This window comes from Acinonyx jubatus, chromosome D3, assembly GCF_027475565.1.
Source record: "Acinonyx jubatus isolate Ajub_Pintada_27869175 chromosome D3, VMU_Ajub_asm_v1.0, whole genome shotgun sequence".
Lineage (NCBI taxonomy): Eukaryota > Metazoa > Chordata > Mammalia > Carnivora > Felidae > Acinonyx > Acinonyx jubatus.
Genome location: NC_069392.1, coordinates 43,439,597 through 43,455,369, shown reverse-complemented (window position 1 = coordinate 43,455,369; position 15,773 = coordinate 43,439,597).

Sequence of the window (15,773 nt, the reverse complement as noted above, 5' to 3'; positions counted from 1 at the left end):
TCAGGAGGGGCTCTGCCCCAGGTGTGGTTTCAGTTTCTCTGACTCTCCCCCTGGGAGGGAGGAGCATGTGCCCAGGTAGCTCTCCATTAACTCCTTTTGAGACTCAAGACTTCCTCGGTAGTGGGTAATAATAACAGGCTGAGCACTTATTAGTGTCAGACATGGATGCCAAACGTTTTCCTTGAATCATCTCGTTTAACAACAGGTCCTATTGTACCTATTTTTGAGGTGGCTGATACCGAGAGAGGTTATTTGCTGCAAGTCAAAGCTAGCCTCACCCCAGAACCTTAACTACTGTGCCAGAGCCCCTGAGTCACTGAACACGGACACCAGTGTAGAGGCAGAGAGGAAAAGGTGAGCGGTGCAGGGCTCAGAGGTGCTCCCGGTTGCATATGGAAAAAATGTTCAGAGATGGTCCCTAACTTCAAACAGTCTTCTCTTTTCTACAGACTCCGATACCCCCACCCTGGTTAATTTATCAGTTTTCTGCAGCTGTAATATCTTTTGCAAATGACTTCTATTTTTTTTTATTTTTTTAATGTTTATTTATTTTTGAGAGAGAAAGAGAGAGAGAACAAGCAGGGGAGGAGCAGAGAGAGAGAGAGAGAGAGAGGGAGCCTGAGGTTCTGAAGCAGGTGCACCGTCAGCGCAGAGCCCGATGTGGGGCTGGAACTCACAAACCGTGAGATCATGACTTGCGCCAAAGTCAGATGGTTAACTGAGGTTTGTAAATGACTTCTAAAGCTTTATTTTAAGTTCAGAAACTCTGGGGATCCCTTTTGTAACCACCAGGTAAACCGAACGCAGGTCAGCACAGACTGTGGAAGAAAGACAACAAGCAGCTCATTTATTTCTCCAGCTCAAACTCCTCACCAACTCCTTGTCACACTTTTGTTCTTTTGCTCCTAGCAACCCACCATCAACTAGAAAGACAGCCACCTCCGTTTGATGCAGCAATTAAAGTCACAATGTGGATTCAGAATTCAGAACAAAGGCAGAGGCTTGTGTACTTGCGCCATAGCGAACTCCATAAGGCTCTCGTGCTGGCAGGCTTTATTTTAAAGAAACTTGATATAGAGTATAACCGATGCTTCTGGCTGTGCTGTGGGTCAAGTTCAAGTTCTCTGACATACAGCTCCCAGGGAGAGGAGCAAGAAAGAAATAGGAGGAGGGAGGAAGTTTAGTAGACTTAGGAGAAATAGGGAAAAATCAAAATTAGGAAACAGACAACAAGGGGATAGTGGGAGAAAAATTAAAGGAGGTGGGAGCAGAAAGGATTTATTTAAAGAAAACAGTGAAATAAAGAAACAAGAGAAAATATACAACACCGGAAGCTACGGGAATGGAGCAGAATGAAAAATCGGGCTTTAGTAATGTGGCAGTTAAAAATAATATTAAAAAAATCAGTCACGAGGATGTAATGTCCAGCACTATGACTCTAGGTACCAACACTGTATTCTATATTTGAAAGTTGCCGAAAGAGTAGATCTTTAAATTCTCATCACAAGAAAAAAGAAATTTTTGTCATTGTGGGGTGATGGATATTAGCTAGACTTACTGTGATGATCATTTTGCAATATGTACAAATATCAAATCATCATGTGGTACACATGAAACTAATATGTATCAATCATAGCTCAATTAAAAAAATTTTTGAGCTCTGTTCTCTAAATTTCTCCCTCCCACCACAAGGCACAAAGCTAACACGAAATACGGATCTCTGCAGAACCAGCATCCTCCACTCCCAACACACGCACACACACACTCGCACACACACACACCACATACCATATGCACAAGACACGTACCACATACACAGCACACATAACCATATACACAACACAACACACACACACAACACACATGCCATGCACACAACACAGACACACACCAAACACACAACACATACCACCTATGACACAAACAATACACACACATACAGCGATAGGAATGGGTCAAGGAGCCTAGATTCTGTGCAAGCACGTCTTGTGGTCAGTTCCCTGACACCCCCGTCATCTCCAAGAGACCCACAGCCTTCCAGGTCTCCTTAGCAAAGGACAGACATGCTAGTCTCTGCCGAGCCCTGTGATGTTGTCATCTCCCAAACATTTTCGTAAGATAGCAAGTTAGGGACCAGTGTGTTCAAAGGGAGGATTTAGTCTATTTACAGATTCATATCAGTGGGTGGCCAACTTAGTTTGAATCTTGATAGAGGACAGGAAAACAAGAAGGCTGGCTTGCCCCAGCAGAGGTTTTCAAGTATCCATTTGGAAAATACGTGAAATATTTCCAGAGGAGTCTGCCTGTCCGTTCCAAGTCCTATAGGAACCATGGTTAACACGGGGTACACTTCAGATTTTACTTTTCTGAGCCTTCGAACAAATAAGAGAAGATCCTACAAAGAACCTGTTAATAAATACTTTTTGGTAGTTTAAGGAGCTATTTTTGTCTTTTCTCCTTTAAAAAATGTGTTTTCCCAGAATGAATGAAAAAGAAACACAAAGTGTTATATACCAAAGGAGGGAACTAAATACAGCGTCTTCGCCCTTCCAACGTTTAATGTCGGCAAAGTTTATACACTTTCCATATTGGATTGTGAGATACCCAATTTACCTAAATTGTTTACACTCTCCAAATGTCCAGAAAGCACAGCAAACCAAATAAGAAATGCTAACAAAAATCAAGAAACGGTCCTGGTGCCTTTATTTCATCTGTCATACCACCATCTTCCACCCATGTCCATCCCCAACCCTGGCTTCACTGGAAGAGACAAAGAGGGGTCTGGGCGTCAGATGAGATTCTGCCTTTATAACAGAGCAAACAGAGAAACACCTCCACCATCTGGGTCCTACCCAGAGATGTAATTGAGGTGCTTGTGCGATGCCCAGGTTCCCATTGGCCTCAGCAAACACTGCCTTATTCATCACCATGCTCGTGTGAGCAAAGGGAACAGAACCACTAGGATCCTCTGTTCCACGGGTGGAAAAACAAACAGAGTGGCAAGGAGCTGTGGCAAAGGTCACACCCACAGTTGGAAGCCCAAACTAGTGCCAGAGGGGCAGACTGCTATGGGCCCCGGGCGCATCCAGTATTTTCACTGTGAACATCTTTGCCACAAGCATTTTCACACCAAACATTTTTGCCACCTAACTAATTGGCTATGAGGCAGTTTTGCCGTAAGAGATAAAATCACGAAAAATAAAAGAGGGATATTCATCAAAATGGGCATAATGGAACATGAAAAATGAATAACAAAAGCAAAAAGACTTTATTGCAAAATACAAAATATTTTAATGCACTTAAAATGTGTGTAAATTCATGGTAATACTGCTCAAATAACCGATTTTATTTTGTGGATTGTACTTAAGCACGGTCTTCAACGTCTTTCATTCATTCATAGTGTTACACATATTTTGCTTGCTGATTTCTCTCTTCATTGGGCATCTTTCTCTCTCTCTCTTTTGTTTTTTCACTAAAATTTCTTCCCTCATGGAGCATCTGGGTGGCTCAGTTGGTTGAGCATTGGACTCTTGATTTCAGCTTGTGTCGTGATCTCATAGTCGTGGACTGGAGCCCCACATCAGGCTCAGCACTGAATGTGGAGCCTGCATAAGATTCTCAATTTCTCTCTCTCTCTCTCTCTCTCTCTCTCTCTCTCTCTCTCTCCCTCTCCCTCTTCCCCTCTCCCTGGCATGTGCTCTCTCTCTCTAAAAATAAAAAATAAAATAAAAATAAATAAATAAATAAATAAATAAATAAATAAATAAATAAATAAAATTTCTTCCCTCAACAAGGGAAGTATCAGTTTCCAATATCAGGATGCTTATTTGTAACTGAGCTTTGTATGGCGTTGTGAAAGCCTTCTACACTATCGTTTGTTCTTGGCATATTGTCACATGTTCATTAATGATTGCAAAGTTCGATGGGAAATGTGCATTCAAAACTCTCTGCCACGGTATAGATCATGACGGTGGCTAAGATTTATATAAAAGTGGGAGTGTTGTGTCAATGGAGACATGACACCCAACCGTCAGCCAGTTGATGAAACCAACAAACTGTCAAACCAAACGGTTAACCGGGTTTTTTTCTATCTTTTATGGCAAAGTTGCATTACAGCCAATTCATTACATGGCGAAAACATTTGTGGCAAAGATGCTTACGGCAAAACTCCCTAGAACCAGGTCCGGAACCCCAGGGAAGCTGGAACTGAAATGAGCGGTTGCTAGCAGCATGAACTCCTGTTACAAGTCCACACCTTGGGATTCATTGCTTGCTCCATTCCCTCAGTGATAAGGCAGCCCCGTTTCAGAGTGCCCATTAACCCAAAAGTACAGAAGGAAGAGAGGGAGGGAGAGAGGAACGCTGGCATTTTTCTGCAAGCCTTTTAAATTTTCTCATGCCACAGGAAGCAAACATTTTGTGTAATTTTCCAGTGGCCTTGATTAAACACGTTTGTAATTCAATACAACTGTAGCTTGAAGAAATTAAAGGCCATGCCAGTCTTATCAAATGTTTGGTCCCAGCTAGAGATCCAGAAAGATTAAGCACTCAAGACGTGCCCAGCTTACTTCTGTGGAGTCTATTCTTTCAGAGTGTCCCCTCCTTTGTTTAGTACACAAGGCCATTTATAATCTGTCCCTGATCTACCTTTCTCACTGTCCCTGTCACTTCCTGCTTACACATATCACTCATGCCAGCCATCCTCTGGTACAAGCCACAGACCTTCTGTGTAGCCTTCTGACCATTTCCAGCTCTCTCTCACATTCTCTGCTTATCTATATCTGGCTCCTTCTTCAGAATCTAACAGACACACTCCATCTTGAAGAAAACTTCCTTCACCATCTAGTCCTCTGAACTCCAAACATTTGTCCCAGTCCAGGTCAGGTCATTCGTGTAGGAATACATTCGGGCAGCACCCCTTGCCAGCCAGTGACTTGGGTGTGTCCTCGGCCTCTCTGAGCCCCTTCCTCCTTAACATGAAATCACATACCCTTCTCAATGGAGTTTTGTGAAGATGAAGCGAGGCGGTCTATGAAGGTGCCTGGTGCAGTGTCTGGAACACTGGTGGGCCCCTCGTGAACGCATTTTCCCACTGCCTGCGCCAGGCACAGCACTAGGCACAGGGAGAATGTGTGCCTGACGTTGCATATGGGCAATGAGTGGACTTGTGTAAATTTGAGCAAATTTTTAAATTTCTCTGTGTCTCACTGTCCTCATCTTGAAAACGGGGTGGTTGATAACATTTCCACGACAGCCTGTATTATAACCTTAAAGGAGTTAGTAGCCAGAAAGGGCTTAGAATGTTGCCTGGGGAGTAGTGAATGTTCAGTAAGTCTTAGCCATAATGCAGATGCAGGCAGAGGGAGTAGCATGGTGAGCAAGACAGATGTGGATTCTGTCTTCATAGAGCAAGTAGAAGATAAGACACAAATACATTTGTGCTACAATACAACCCATTTGGTATTTGACATATGTTATCTTGAGTTGTTAGTTATCTATTTACATGTATGTCTTGTCCCCTATCAAGATGGCAAATTTATTGAGGGAGGAGGGCCTGGATCCAATTCTGCCACATCCCCTATGCTGTCCAGAGTGTCATGTATATGGCAGGCATTCGATAATATTTATTGCTAATTACCTAAAAGATTGATCTTTCCTCTGCAATAAAAACTTTATTATGAAGATCCTATTCATCAGTGAGGATCTATGGCTTTCTCTCTTAGTGTGTTCAAAGCAACGTGTGAAAAATTAACACATAATTACTCTCCTGTGGACCCCAGGACCTCCGAGTCTCTCCCACCTATAAATTCATCATCATGGGGTTGACACACCTAGAGCTCAGACACCATCAACCTGCAGTTAAAGCTGGTCACTGGTCCTCCAAACAGCATTTTTCCAATGAAGCAACAACAATAACAACACATTATCCCACTTAACCCTGACAATACCCTATGAGGCAGGGACTGTTACCATCCACATTTTATAGGCGGGGAAATTGAAGCTTATAGAGCCAAGGTTATTTGCCCACAGCCACACGTGAGTGGTGGAGCTGAGATCTGAACCCAGGCAGTCTGGGGAGCATGCACCCCTATGCCAGACTGCCTGGGCTGGTGACAAAAAGACAGCTTGGCCTCTTCTAACAAGAAGGCGGCAACAGATAAGAACCAACGGCAAGCCCCCAAGGGAAGATCTTTATGGTGGAGACTTCTTTTCTCACAGCCATGGTCACAGGTGGCCATTTTCCCATGGGGCTTATGGCAGCTGGGCTGTTCCTACTGGTCTGGGAATCCTGTCCAAGTCTCTTGCTTGGGGCCCCCACACAAAGCCCTCACCAAGAGTCCCAACCGGGGCCTCCCACCTAGGGCTCCCCACCCAGGGCCCTCACCAAGGTCCCCCACCCAGAGTTCCCCACCCAAGACCTCCTATCCAGGACCCCCTTCCAAGGCCTCCCACCCACAGCCCCTCAGCCAGGGCCCCCCACTCAGGGCCCTCTGGAACAGAAACAGTGATCCACCTCTTCCTTCCTTCCCTTTGTACTGTCTCTTCTTGGTAATTTTTTTTTTTTAATTTATGATTTTCAGCCCAGCCGGTTGTTAGCCTGCTGTGTTTGGAAATGGTAGATGATTAAACTTCCCGACCAGGTGTAAATGCAACCTTTGTCATCCTGGAGGCTGGGAGAATTACCTTGTTGGGCTGCAACCTACCTCTGGCTCCAAACTTGCTGCCCTAGCAAGACCCTCTTATGGGCCAAGGTCTACGAGGCTTAGGTCTCCCAACTGATTTCCCTGCTCTGAGCCCAGTTCAGAAGCGAGACATTTCAGATGTACCACATAGCCACAAAAACACTGAAGAGAGCCAAAATTCAGGGGAAACATCAAGCCTTCTCTCTCTCTCTCTCTCTCTCTCTCTCTCTCTCTTTAGGGAATTTTTGCCAGGTAAATAATAAAAATATGTAATCATTGACTAGGTCTTTATACCTGACCGAAGATACGTTTGTATTTCTGTTGCCGGTAAATATTCCCACCAGTCCCTTAGCCTCGGTAGCCACCCTGTGGCCCTCAGAGTCCTCTTGTCCACTCGTCCACTCAGATGTGGCTTCTGGCTTGAGTCCTAGGGAGCTACGGACAGATAGAGAGGCCAGAACAAGCTCCAAAGCAGCAGCTGAGGAGGCCACTCCTAGAAATGGGCTTACGAGCTCCCCTGCTCAAGGAAGCCCCTACAGTTAGCCGCAGGCCTTGGTTGTGGCCCTTGGCGGGGAGAGACCAAGCCAGGATTCCCCTGCCATGCCATTGCTAAACCCACAACAGGAGTTCCGGACCTGCGTGCGTTAAGGGCATCGGTGGCCCCGTGCTCCTGCAGAATCAGCCAGAAGCTTTGTGTTGACTTTTTCAGGCCGAGTTCTCACCAACAGACATGGGCTTCAGGAAGGTTACTGCTGAACAAATAGCATGTAGTGAGTGCGTTTTCCATGCACGTTCCCAACGTTCTGAGCTTGGCTACTGCTCAAGGTGAGCCAAAGACAGCCAAACCTGTTCCCAGGCCGCTTTACTTTGTCAAAGTCCTCTTTCAGGAGCCTGGGGGCTGTCACTGGATTTCAGTATCATTTGGGCAGAGAAGTAAAATTCTACTTGGGAGTTCTCTAAGGGCAGTAAATAAATATTTGTCAAAGACAGAATGAATAAATCAATAAATCAATTAACATGTGTTTAGTGAGCCGTCACCTTGAGCCTGGCCCCGAGTAACTCCCTGTGGAAGATTTGCCGACCCTCCAGTGGCAGCAGACAGATTGCAGAACAAAACCAACATCCACGGGATCACTCGAAGCCGCCCTACGACACATGACTATTCCTGCACTTAGAAATTTGCTTTCACTTTGTTCTAGTTCGGTCTTTGCAATTTACATTACAGGTCATGAAAGTCTTTGAATTTTGCAAAGGCTTTTGGTTGAAACCAATAGCATGTTAACCAGCAGCAGGGTGGTGATGTTCTGTAGCAACGGCAGGCATGTTCAGTGTGCAAGCAAAGCAGGAGATAAGAGAATGGGTTGGAGTGGCCTGTCGGTGAGCCTGGGTCACAGATGCAGGAACAGAAGACAGGATGGTCTCAGGCAGCGCGGGGAGCAGCGAGAGGGAGGCTATCTGAGACTGCAGACAGCCCCAACACTGCGGTAAAGGGTTTTTCTCAGCGGGGGAGAAGGAGTCAATCCTAGAGATATCTTGAAGAAGCAAAGCCAGAACAGAGACAGAATGGCGATGGGCAGGACGTCCAAGACAGCGGTCAGGGGAAGGAGGTTGGCACACTGACTCTGTCCTGAGAGATGGGGTGGGGGTATGAACACAGTCAGGAGACATGGGAAGGGGTGACGACAAGCAGGAATGGGATCCACACCGGAGGTCTACTGAAATCTCGGCCCCTGCTGTCCTCTGAGAGGCAGAAGACTGCCACACTCCACTGCTTTTGGCCTCAGGATCTCCTTTTCTCTTTGTTCTCAAATTAGCCTCATTTTAGCCCAGATTTATCTCCTACTCAGCCTTTCCTCCTCTTCTAATAACTGATTATTCATGTTTGAGGAAGAGATGATGTCGCTGAAAAAAAAGATACACTGATGAGATTTGTTCTCAACATGGAAAAGGCATCCTCAGACACCATGGGGAGGTTGGTCTCTGAAAGTTTCGAGAATCCGTCTCCAAAAGGCCACTCCTCAGAGCACACCAGGTTTTTATACAGGTGATGTTTGAATGAAAAGATAGATAAGGGTGTTCTAAAGAAGGAAAGAAGGGGAAAAGAAATCACCTGAGGTGGTATTAGGAAGGAATGTGGGGCATCCATGGCAAGTAAGGGAGTGGCCATGATATAGGCTTGGCACAGTCCCCAAGAATGACTTCTGCCTGTAAAGTCCTTGTACTGGGTAGGAAGTAGATTAGGAACAACAGATACCAGCCTTGTAGTGGCTGATTGGATGGATGGACGGATGGATGGATGATTGATGGATGGAGTGATTTTAACATTCATATATTGATTCAGGCGTATTTGTGCCAAGTACTGTGCTAGGGTAGGGGCACCCTTCAAGAAAAAGAAAACACAGTCACTGTGCTTTGGGGACCCAAAGTTTATGTGAAGAAACACAAGGACAAATAATCCCAACAATGTTAACTGTCCTGTAAAAAATGGTATGGTAACAAGGGACTGATTCTTCCTGGAGAAGGTGGGAAATTTCTGTGGATGAGGAGACATTTGAACAGAATCAAGGAGAGTAATAGTATGCATGTCGGTGTGCATACATGCACACACACACAAACGCACACATAAACACACACATATGCACATGCATAAGCATGCACACACACACACAACACACACATATATACACACATAAACATACAACAAAGATTCACTCACATAAACACATGCATATGCACATAAACCCACACATGCATAAACACACATACACAGACAAATGCACACACACATATACACACACACACAGCAAAGATACATGTAGAACCCACCAAGTCAAGGGATTTTGGAAGCACAATGCAGGCCATAGGCTCGGTATGCACAAAAGCAGGAGGGTATGACAGAGTCTGTGATGTTCTCAGAGAAATCAGAAAAGTTGTCAGAGGATGGAACACGATGTGTGAGGGGAGAAAGTCAGGGAGGAGACAGGTGGTCCTGTGATGCCATTAACTGACATCAGGTACACAGGGGAAGAAACTTGTTGGCAAAATAATGAATCCTGTTTGGGACAGGCTTTTCCGTCACCACCTGTCTCCTCATCCTCCTCCCAAAGCAGCTGGAAAGACCCTTCCGAAGCCTTATCATTTGATCTACCACATTTTCCAGAGAGCAAAATGGACAATTGAGCATGAAACAGGATTGATCTCACCAGAGAGTTTCAGATGCCAGCATTTTAATTTACAGCCATCCTTCACTTTGGGAAAGGACTGCAAAGTGGTCAGTAGTCAGTCCTGTCCTAAAAGGTAGCACTCCTAAGTCTTTTGTTTAAAATTATTAAGACACTCTGGCAAAGGGACAAGCTGACATTCTAATACATGCTATACATTTGACACGTGATGGTGGACATTAAACAAATGTTTATCAGATGAATGACTGTAATGACTTTGTGCCAGGCCCCGTGCAATATGCTACAAGGGAAGTACAGTCCCTGCCATCAAGCACTTCGCAGTCTAGTGAGGAGGACAGGTGTGTAAACAAATTGTTACAGTGAGATTGCTGTCATCTAGGAAAAAAAACAGACACAAAATAAGAGCTCTTTATTGCTGAGGTACAAGGGGCAAGAGGATGTGTGTCCCAAGCCTTCGGCAGGGCCCAGGGTGCCAAGCTGAAGAGTCTGATCTTTATCAGGGAGGCAACACGGAGCCACAAAAGAGTTTTAAGCAGAGGAGTGACATTATCAAGACTGCATTCTGAAACGGTCACTTTGGTGGCTGTGCAGGCAATAGCTTAGCTAAAGAAGACTGGGGAGAAGATAGGCCAACAGGGAGGAGGTTATTTCATATGTACAGATGATAGACGTTGACTTTCTGAACCAAGGGGACACCAGGAGGGGACAAAAAGGAAGGCACACATTTGGGAGGTGTTTGGAAGGTAGGCACAATGGAGATTTGTGATGGATCTGATACAGGAGGTAAAGGAGAGAATTTGTCAAGGGCCCCCCTGGTTTCCTGTTTGGGTAACCAGGTGGTTGGTAAAATACTACCAAGAGAGGTGATCAAGACAAAAGGCAATTTGAAGTGGGAAGGTGAGGATAGGAGGGAGAAGAAAGAATTCCAAATTGGACACAATGAGTTTGAGGAGCTGAGGGCCATGTCCATGTACATGGAGGGCCAGGGAAGTACCTGGGTATTCAAGACATCAGAAACAAAACAGGGCCAGTGGGACCCACTCACTGCATGACCTTGAGCCTCAGAGTCTTCATCTGAACAATGAAAGAGCACACTTGTATGTGGCTCCAGGGAGCATGAAAAGTGCATCCCTGGGGTGCCAGTGGATGGCTACAAATGAGTGTTCTTTCACATCAGAGGGAGTGTTCCAGACCCATCAAAACTTTCTTGCACTGTGCCACATAGAAGAGTGTTTTCAACCATAACTTTCATGAGAAAGAGCCTCAAATGTCTGTTCCCAGGCCCCCAGAGTAGGCCTGAAGATAACACATCACTCAGGATGGCTCTGATGCAATCACTGGATCCCAATCTGGCCCCCAGAACCCCAAACATTGCTCACTCTCAGGTGCCATTTTTAATGAGCCCCTGAAAGGTGCCCTGTGTGGGAGTCCTCCCTCTCAGCATTCTCTAGGTAACAGCCTTCAGCAAGAGGAATGGTAGTGGGTGGGCTCAGGCTGACTTCTGTGGAGCCATAGGCTTTCAGCAGCCACCTCCAGGCCTCATGCCCTCTGGACTCAGGCAGAAATAATTCACATTCTTTACTGAATTATTAAGTATCAGACATCATAAGATATCTTCATGTTTCAACAAATAAAGCTGACACAATGGAATATCCATAAACAAAACAAAAACAAACAGACAAAAACTCAACCCATATCCATCCATCCCTTGCATCATATACAAAAGTTAACTTGATGTTTTTTTAATTATTTTATTTTATTTTATTATTTTGAGAGAGAGAGAGTACAAGTGGGGGAGAAGGGCAAAGGGGGGGAGAGAGAGAGAGAGAGAGAGAGAGAGAACTTCAAGCAGGTTCTATGCTCAGCTTGGAGCCTGATACGGGGCTTGATCCTACAACCACAGGATTATGAGCTGAGCTGAAACCAAGAGCCATATGCTCAACCTATTGAGCCACCCAGATCCTCCCAAAAATTATTTTGAAAAGGATCATAAACCTAACTATAAAACCTTAAACTATAAAATTTCTAAAAGAAAACATAGTTGAAAATCCTGATGACTTGGGGTTAGGCAAAAATTTCTTAGGCAGGACACTAAAAACACTAACGATTTTTTTTTTTTAGGTCATCAGTTGAAACTTATCAAAATTTAAAATGCCTTTTCTTCCAAAGATGTGATTACGAAAATTAAAAGACAAGTTACGGACTGGGAGAAAATATTTGGAAAAGACATAGCTGATAATAAGAAAAAAAGTAACTTGATTTAAAAATGGGCAAAATATGTGAACAGTTTACCAAAGAAGATAGGTAAATAAACACATTAAAAGATGTTCAACATCAATAGTCATTAAGGATATGCAAGTTAAAACCACAATGAGATAGCACCGCACACCTATTCAAATTGCTATACCAAAAAAAAAGAGAGAGAGAGAGAGAGAAAGAAAGAGAGAAAGGAAAAAACAAGGAAAGGAGGAAGGGGGGAGGGAGGGAGGAAGGAAGGAAGTGAAGGAAGGAAGGAAGGAAGGAAGGAAGGAAGGAAGGAAGGAAGGAAGGGAGGATACACAAAATTAATGTAAAAACATGTACAGGTATTCACAACAGTAAAAAGCTAGAAATAATTTATTCAACTAGCAAATGGGTAAAAAACCTATGGCACATGAATGCTTACTTCCAGACCCCTTCCATCCCTACTGCTTAGCAGTAAAGAGGAACAAAATATGGATGCATGCAGCAAAATGATGAGTCTCAGATGCATTATGCTAAGTGAAAGAAATTGGACTCAGAAGACGACACACCACAAGATTCCATCTATGAACCATCTGGAAAAGACAAAACTACAGGACAGAACACAGATCAATAGTTGACCGGGGCTGGGGGTGGGGGTTTGATGACAAAAAGGCACAAAGGAACATTTAAGACTGATAGCGATGTCCTATATCCCTGGCTGTGGCGGTGGTTACACAGCTGTGTGTATGTATCAGACTTCATGGAACCACCTCTAAAATGGATGGATTTTATTGTAATGTAAAATAGATCTCAATAAACCTGACTTAAAGGGGTTGGATATGACAAAAAGTACATTTCTGGGATTTCCTCTTTCACGTCCAAGATAATGTGTTTATGTACATTCCTCACCAAACTCCCCAACATGATGTGGAACAGAGTTTGTTGTTGTTGTTGTTTGTATTATTTTTAAGTTTATTTATTTTGAGAGAGCATGAGAGCATGAGTGGGGGAGGGGTAGAGAGAGGGAGAGAGAATTCCAAGCAGGCTCCGTGCTGACACAGCACAGATCCTGACATGGGGCTGGAACCCACAAACTGTGAGATCATGACCTAAACTGAAATCAAGAGTCAGACACTCAATCGACTAAGCCACCCAGGTGCCCCGATTTGGAACAGAGTTTTATGCTTCTCTTTCCACAACAGGATGGACAAACTGAGAATGGAAGTGTAATAGCTGAACTCCAGCAGCTTGTTTCTCCTCGGTTTGTGCTTCACTTCAGCCAAACATTTTATGAAACGTCACATTTGTGTGTGTACGTACACACTTCCAACCACAAGGATTTGGACCCGACATCCTAGAGGGGTCTTCCTAGCTCCACTTGTGCACTGCTGTTGGAAATGTAAATGGATACAGGCTTTGTGGATGGCAATCTGTATTAAAAGTGCTAAAAATGCTCACTTTTTTTTTCACCCTGAAGTTCCACTTTATCCTAGGGAATTAATCAGACAAGTAAGTATATAGGAAATAATAGTAATAGCTGTAAACAGTGGCAACTTACAAGGGTGATAGTTCATAATAGTTCATAGTTCATATCAAAATGCCTAGAAACACAGACTCAAGCTAAACTGGCTGGTTTGAATGCAACTTTGCCACTGTGTGACTTTGAGATAAGTTACTAAACTTCTCTGTGCCACAGTTTCATCATCTGTGAAATGGGGGTAATAATAGTACCTATATCTTAGGGTTGTTAAATGAGATAACATATGTAAAGGCCCATATTAACCTTTCTAAAATATTAGCTGCTATTATGAGCTGAATTGTGTTCCTCAAAATTCATATATTGAAATCCTAACTCCGAGAACCTCCGAATGTGAGTATATTTGTGGATAGGGTCTTTAAAGAAGTAGTTAAGTGAGGGGCACCTGGGTGGCTCAGTCAGTTAAGTGTCCGACTTTGGTTCAGGTCATGCTCTCACAGTTTTTGAGTTCAAGCCCCGCATCAGGCTCTGTGCTAACAGCTTAGAGCCTGGAACCTGCTTTGGATTCTGTGTCTCCCTCTTTCTGCCCCTCCCCTGCTCACTCTCTGTCTTGCTCCAAAATAAATAAATATTTAAAAAATTAAAAAAAAAAAGAAGTAGTTAAGTGAAAATGAGGATATTAGGGTGGACCCTAATCCCATATGACTTGTGTCCTTACAAGAAGAGGAAATGTGAACACACACAGGAACAGAACGAAGGCCACATAAAGACAGAGGAGAAGGCAGCCACTTATAAGCCAAAAAGAGAGGCCTCTGGAGAAATCATCCCTGCAGACACCTTCATCTCAGACATCCAGCCTCCAGAACTTGCCAGAAGAAAGAAATTCCTGCTGTTTACACCACCCAGTCTGTGGCACTTTGCTACAGCAACCCTAGCAAGCAAATGCAGCTTTTAAATCACCAAATAGGGGAACTGGTTAAGTACATTTACAACATCATATGATGATCTGCTATGCAGCCACTACCCACAATGCTCTTGGTTTATATTTACTGATCTATAAAATACTATTCATGTGAGAGAAAACTGGCTATACAATAGTATGTATAGAACAACACTTTTTTTTGTTTATATATGTGTGTGAATGTATAAGTAAATATGGGAAGCCTCATTATCTTTGAGAGGGAAAATCTCATGGCATTTCTTTTCTTTTTGCTTATTTGCAGTTGCTAATTTTCTATTATGAGCAAAGATTGCTTATACATTACAAGGAAAAATATAGGTACTTTTGGAGCCAATCACGCTGGAGCTGGCCCCAGCTGACATCATTCAACAGGGACCCCAGACAGGATGGAGGAATGTAGGAGTCAATGGGTCCGTGTCCAACTTCAGGTTGGAAGGGTGTGGGCAGGTCACCCCCACTGGAAAAACCCAAATCAATTCTGGAGAATTCGAGGTGCCTGGGTGGCTCAGTTGATTGAGCGTCCGACTTCGGCTCAGGTCATGATCTCCTGGTTTGCAAGTTCTAGCCCCACCTCGGGCTCTGTGCTGACAGCTCAGAGCCTGGAGCCTGCTTCGGATTCTGTGTCTTTCTCTCTCTCCACCCCTCCCCTGCTCATTCTCTCTCTCTCTCTCTCTCTCTCTCAAAAATAAACATTAACATTTTTTTTTAATTCTGGAGAATTCATTTCTGACCAAAGATTCCAGCACAGATTCAAAATAGAGCTCCCCACCATTGGTTCACTGCCCAGCTCCTCCCTCCCCCATTCCTGTCTTTCTGGAAAGCCCATGAGTTATAAACACAGTGTGCCAGGCTCCAGGGGCCAGGATCAGCCTGTAAGACATTTAGATTTGCCCCTGGGATTAATGACTTCAAGAAGCGTTTGCCAGGAACTCTTCAAAGTTGAAAACAGAAGCCCTGGAGCATTAAATATAAATAAATACTTAGTCGATTGGTTTCTTCCTTGCTTTTCAAAGGGCAATTTACTTCCTGGATTATCATTACAGTAGTCTGCTCTCTCCGGAAACCAAGATTATTCAAGGGCCACAGCTCAGGGTTGGGGAAAAAGAAAAAAAAAAAAAAAATCTAAAGATCACCTTGTTATATAGTTCTGCTGTGTGCTGTATTTCCTTGTAGTTAGTTGGTCTGCATCTGGAAAGGCAGAAGAAAAAGCATTATTGTGGTGTGTGCCCCACCTCAGGCATATTGTT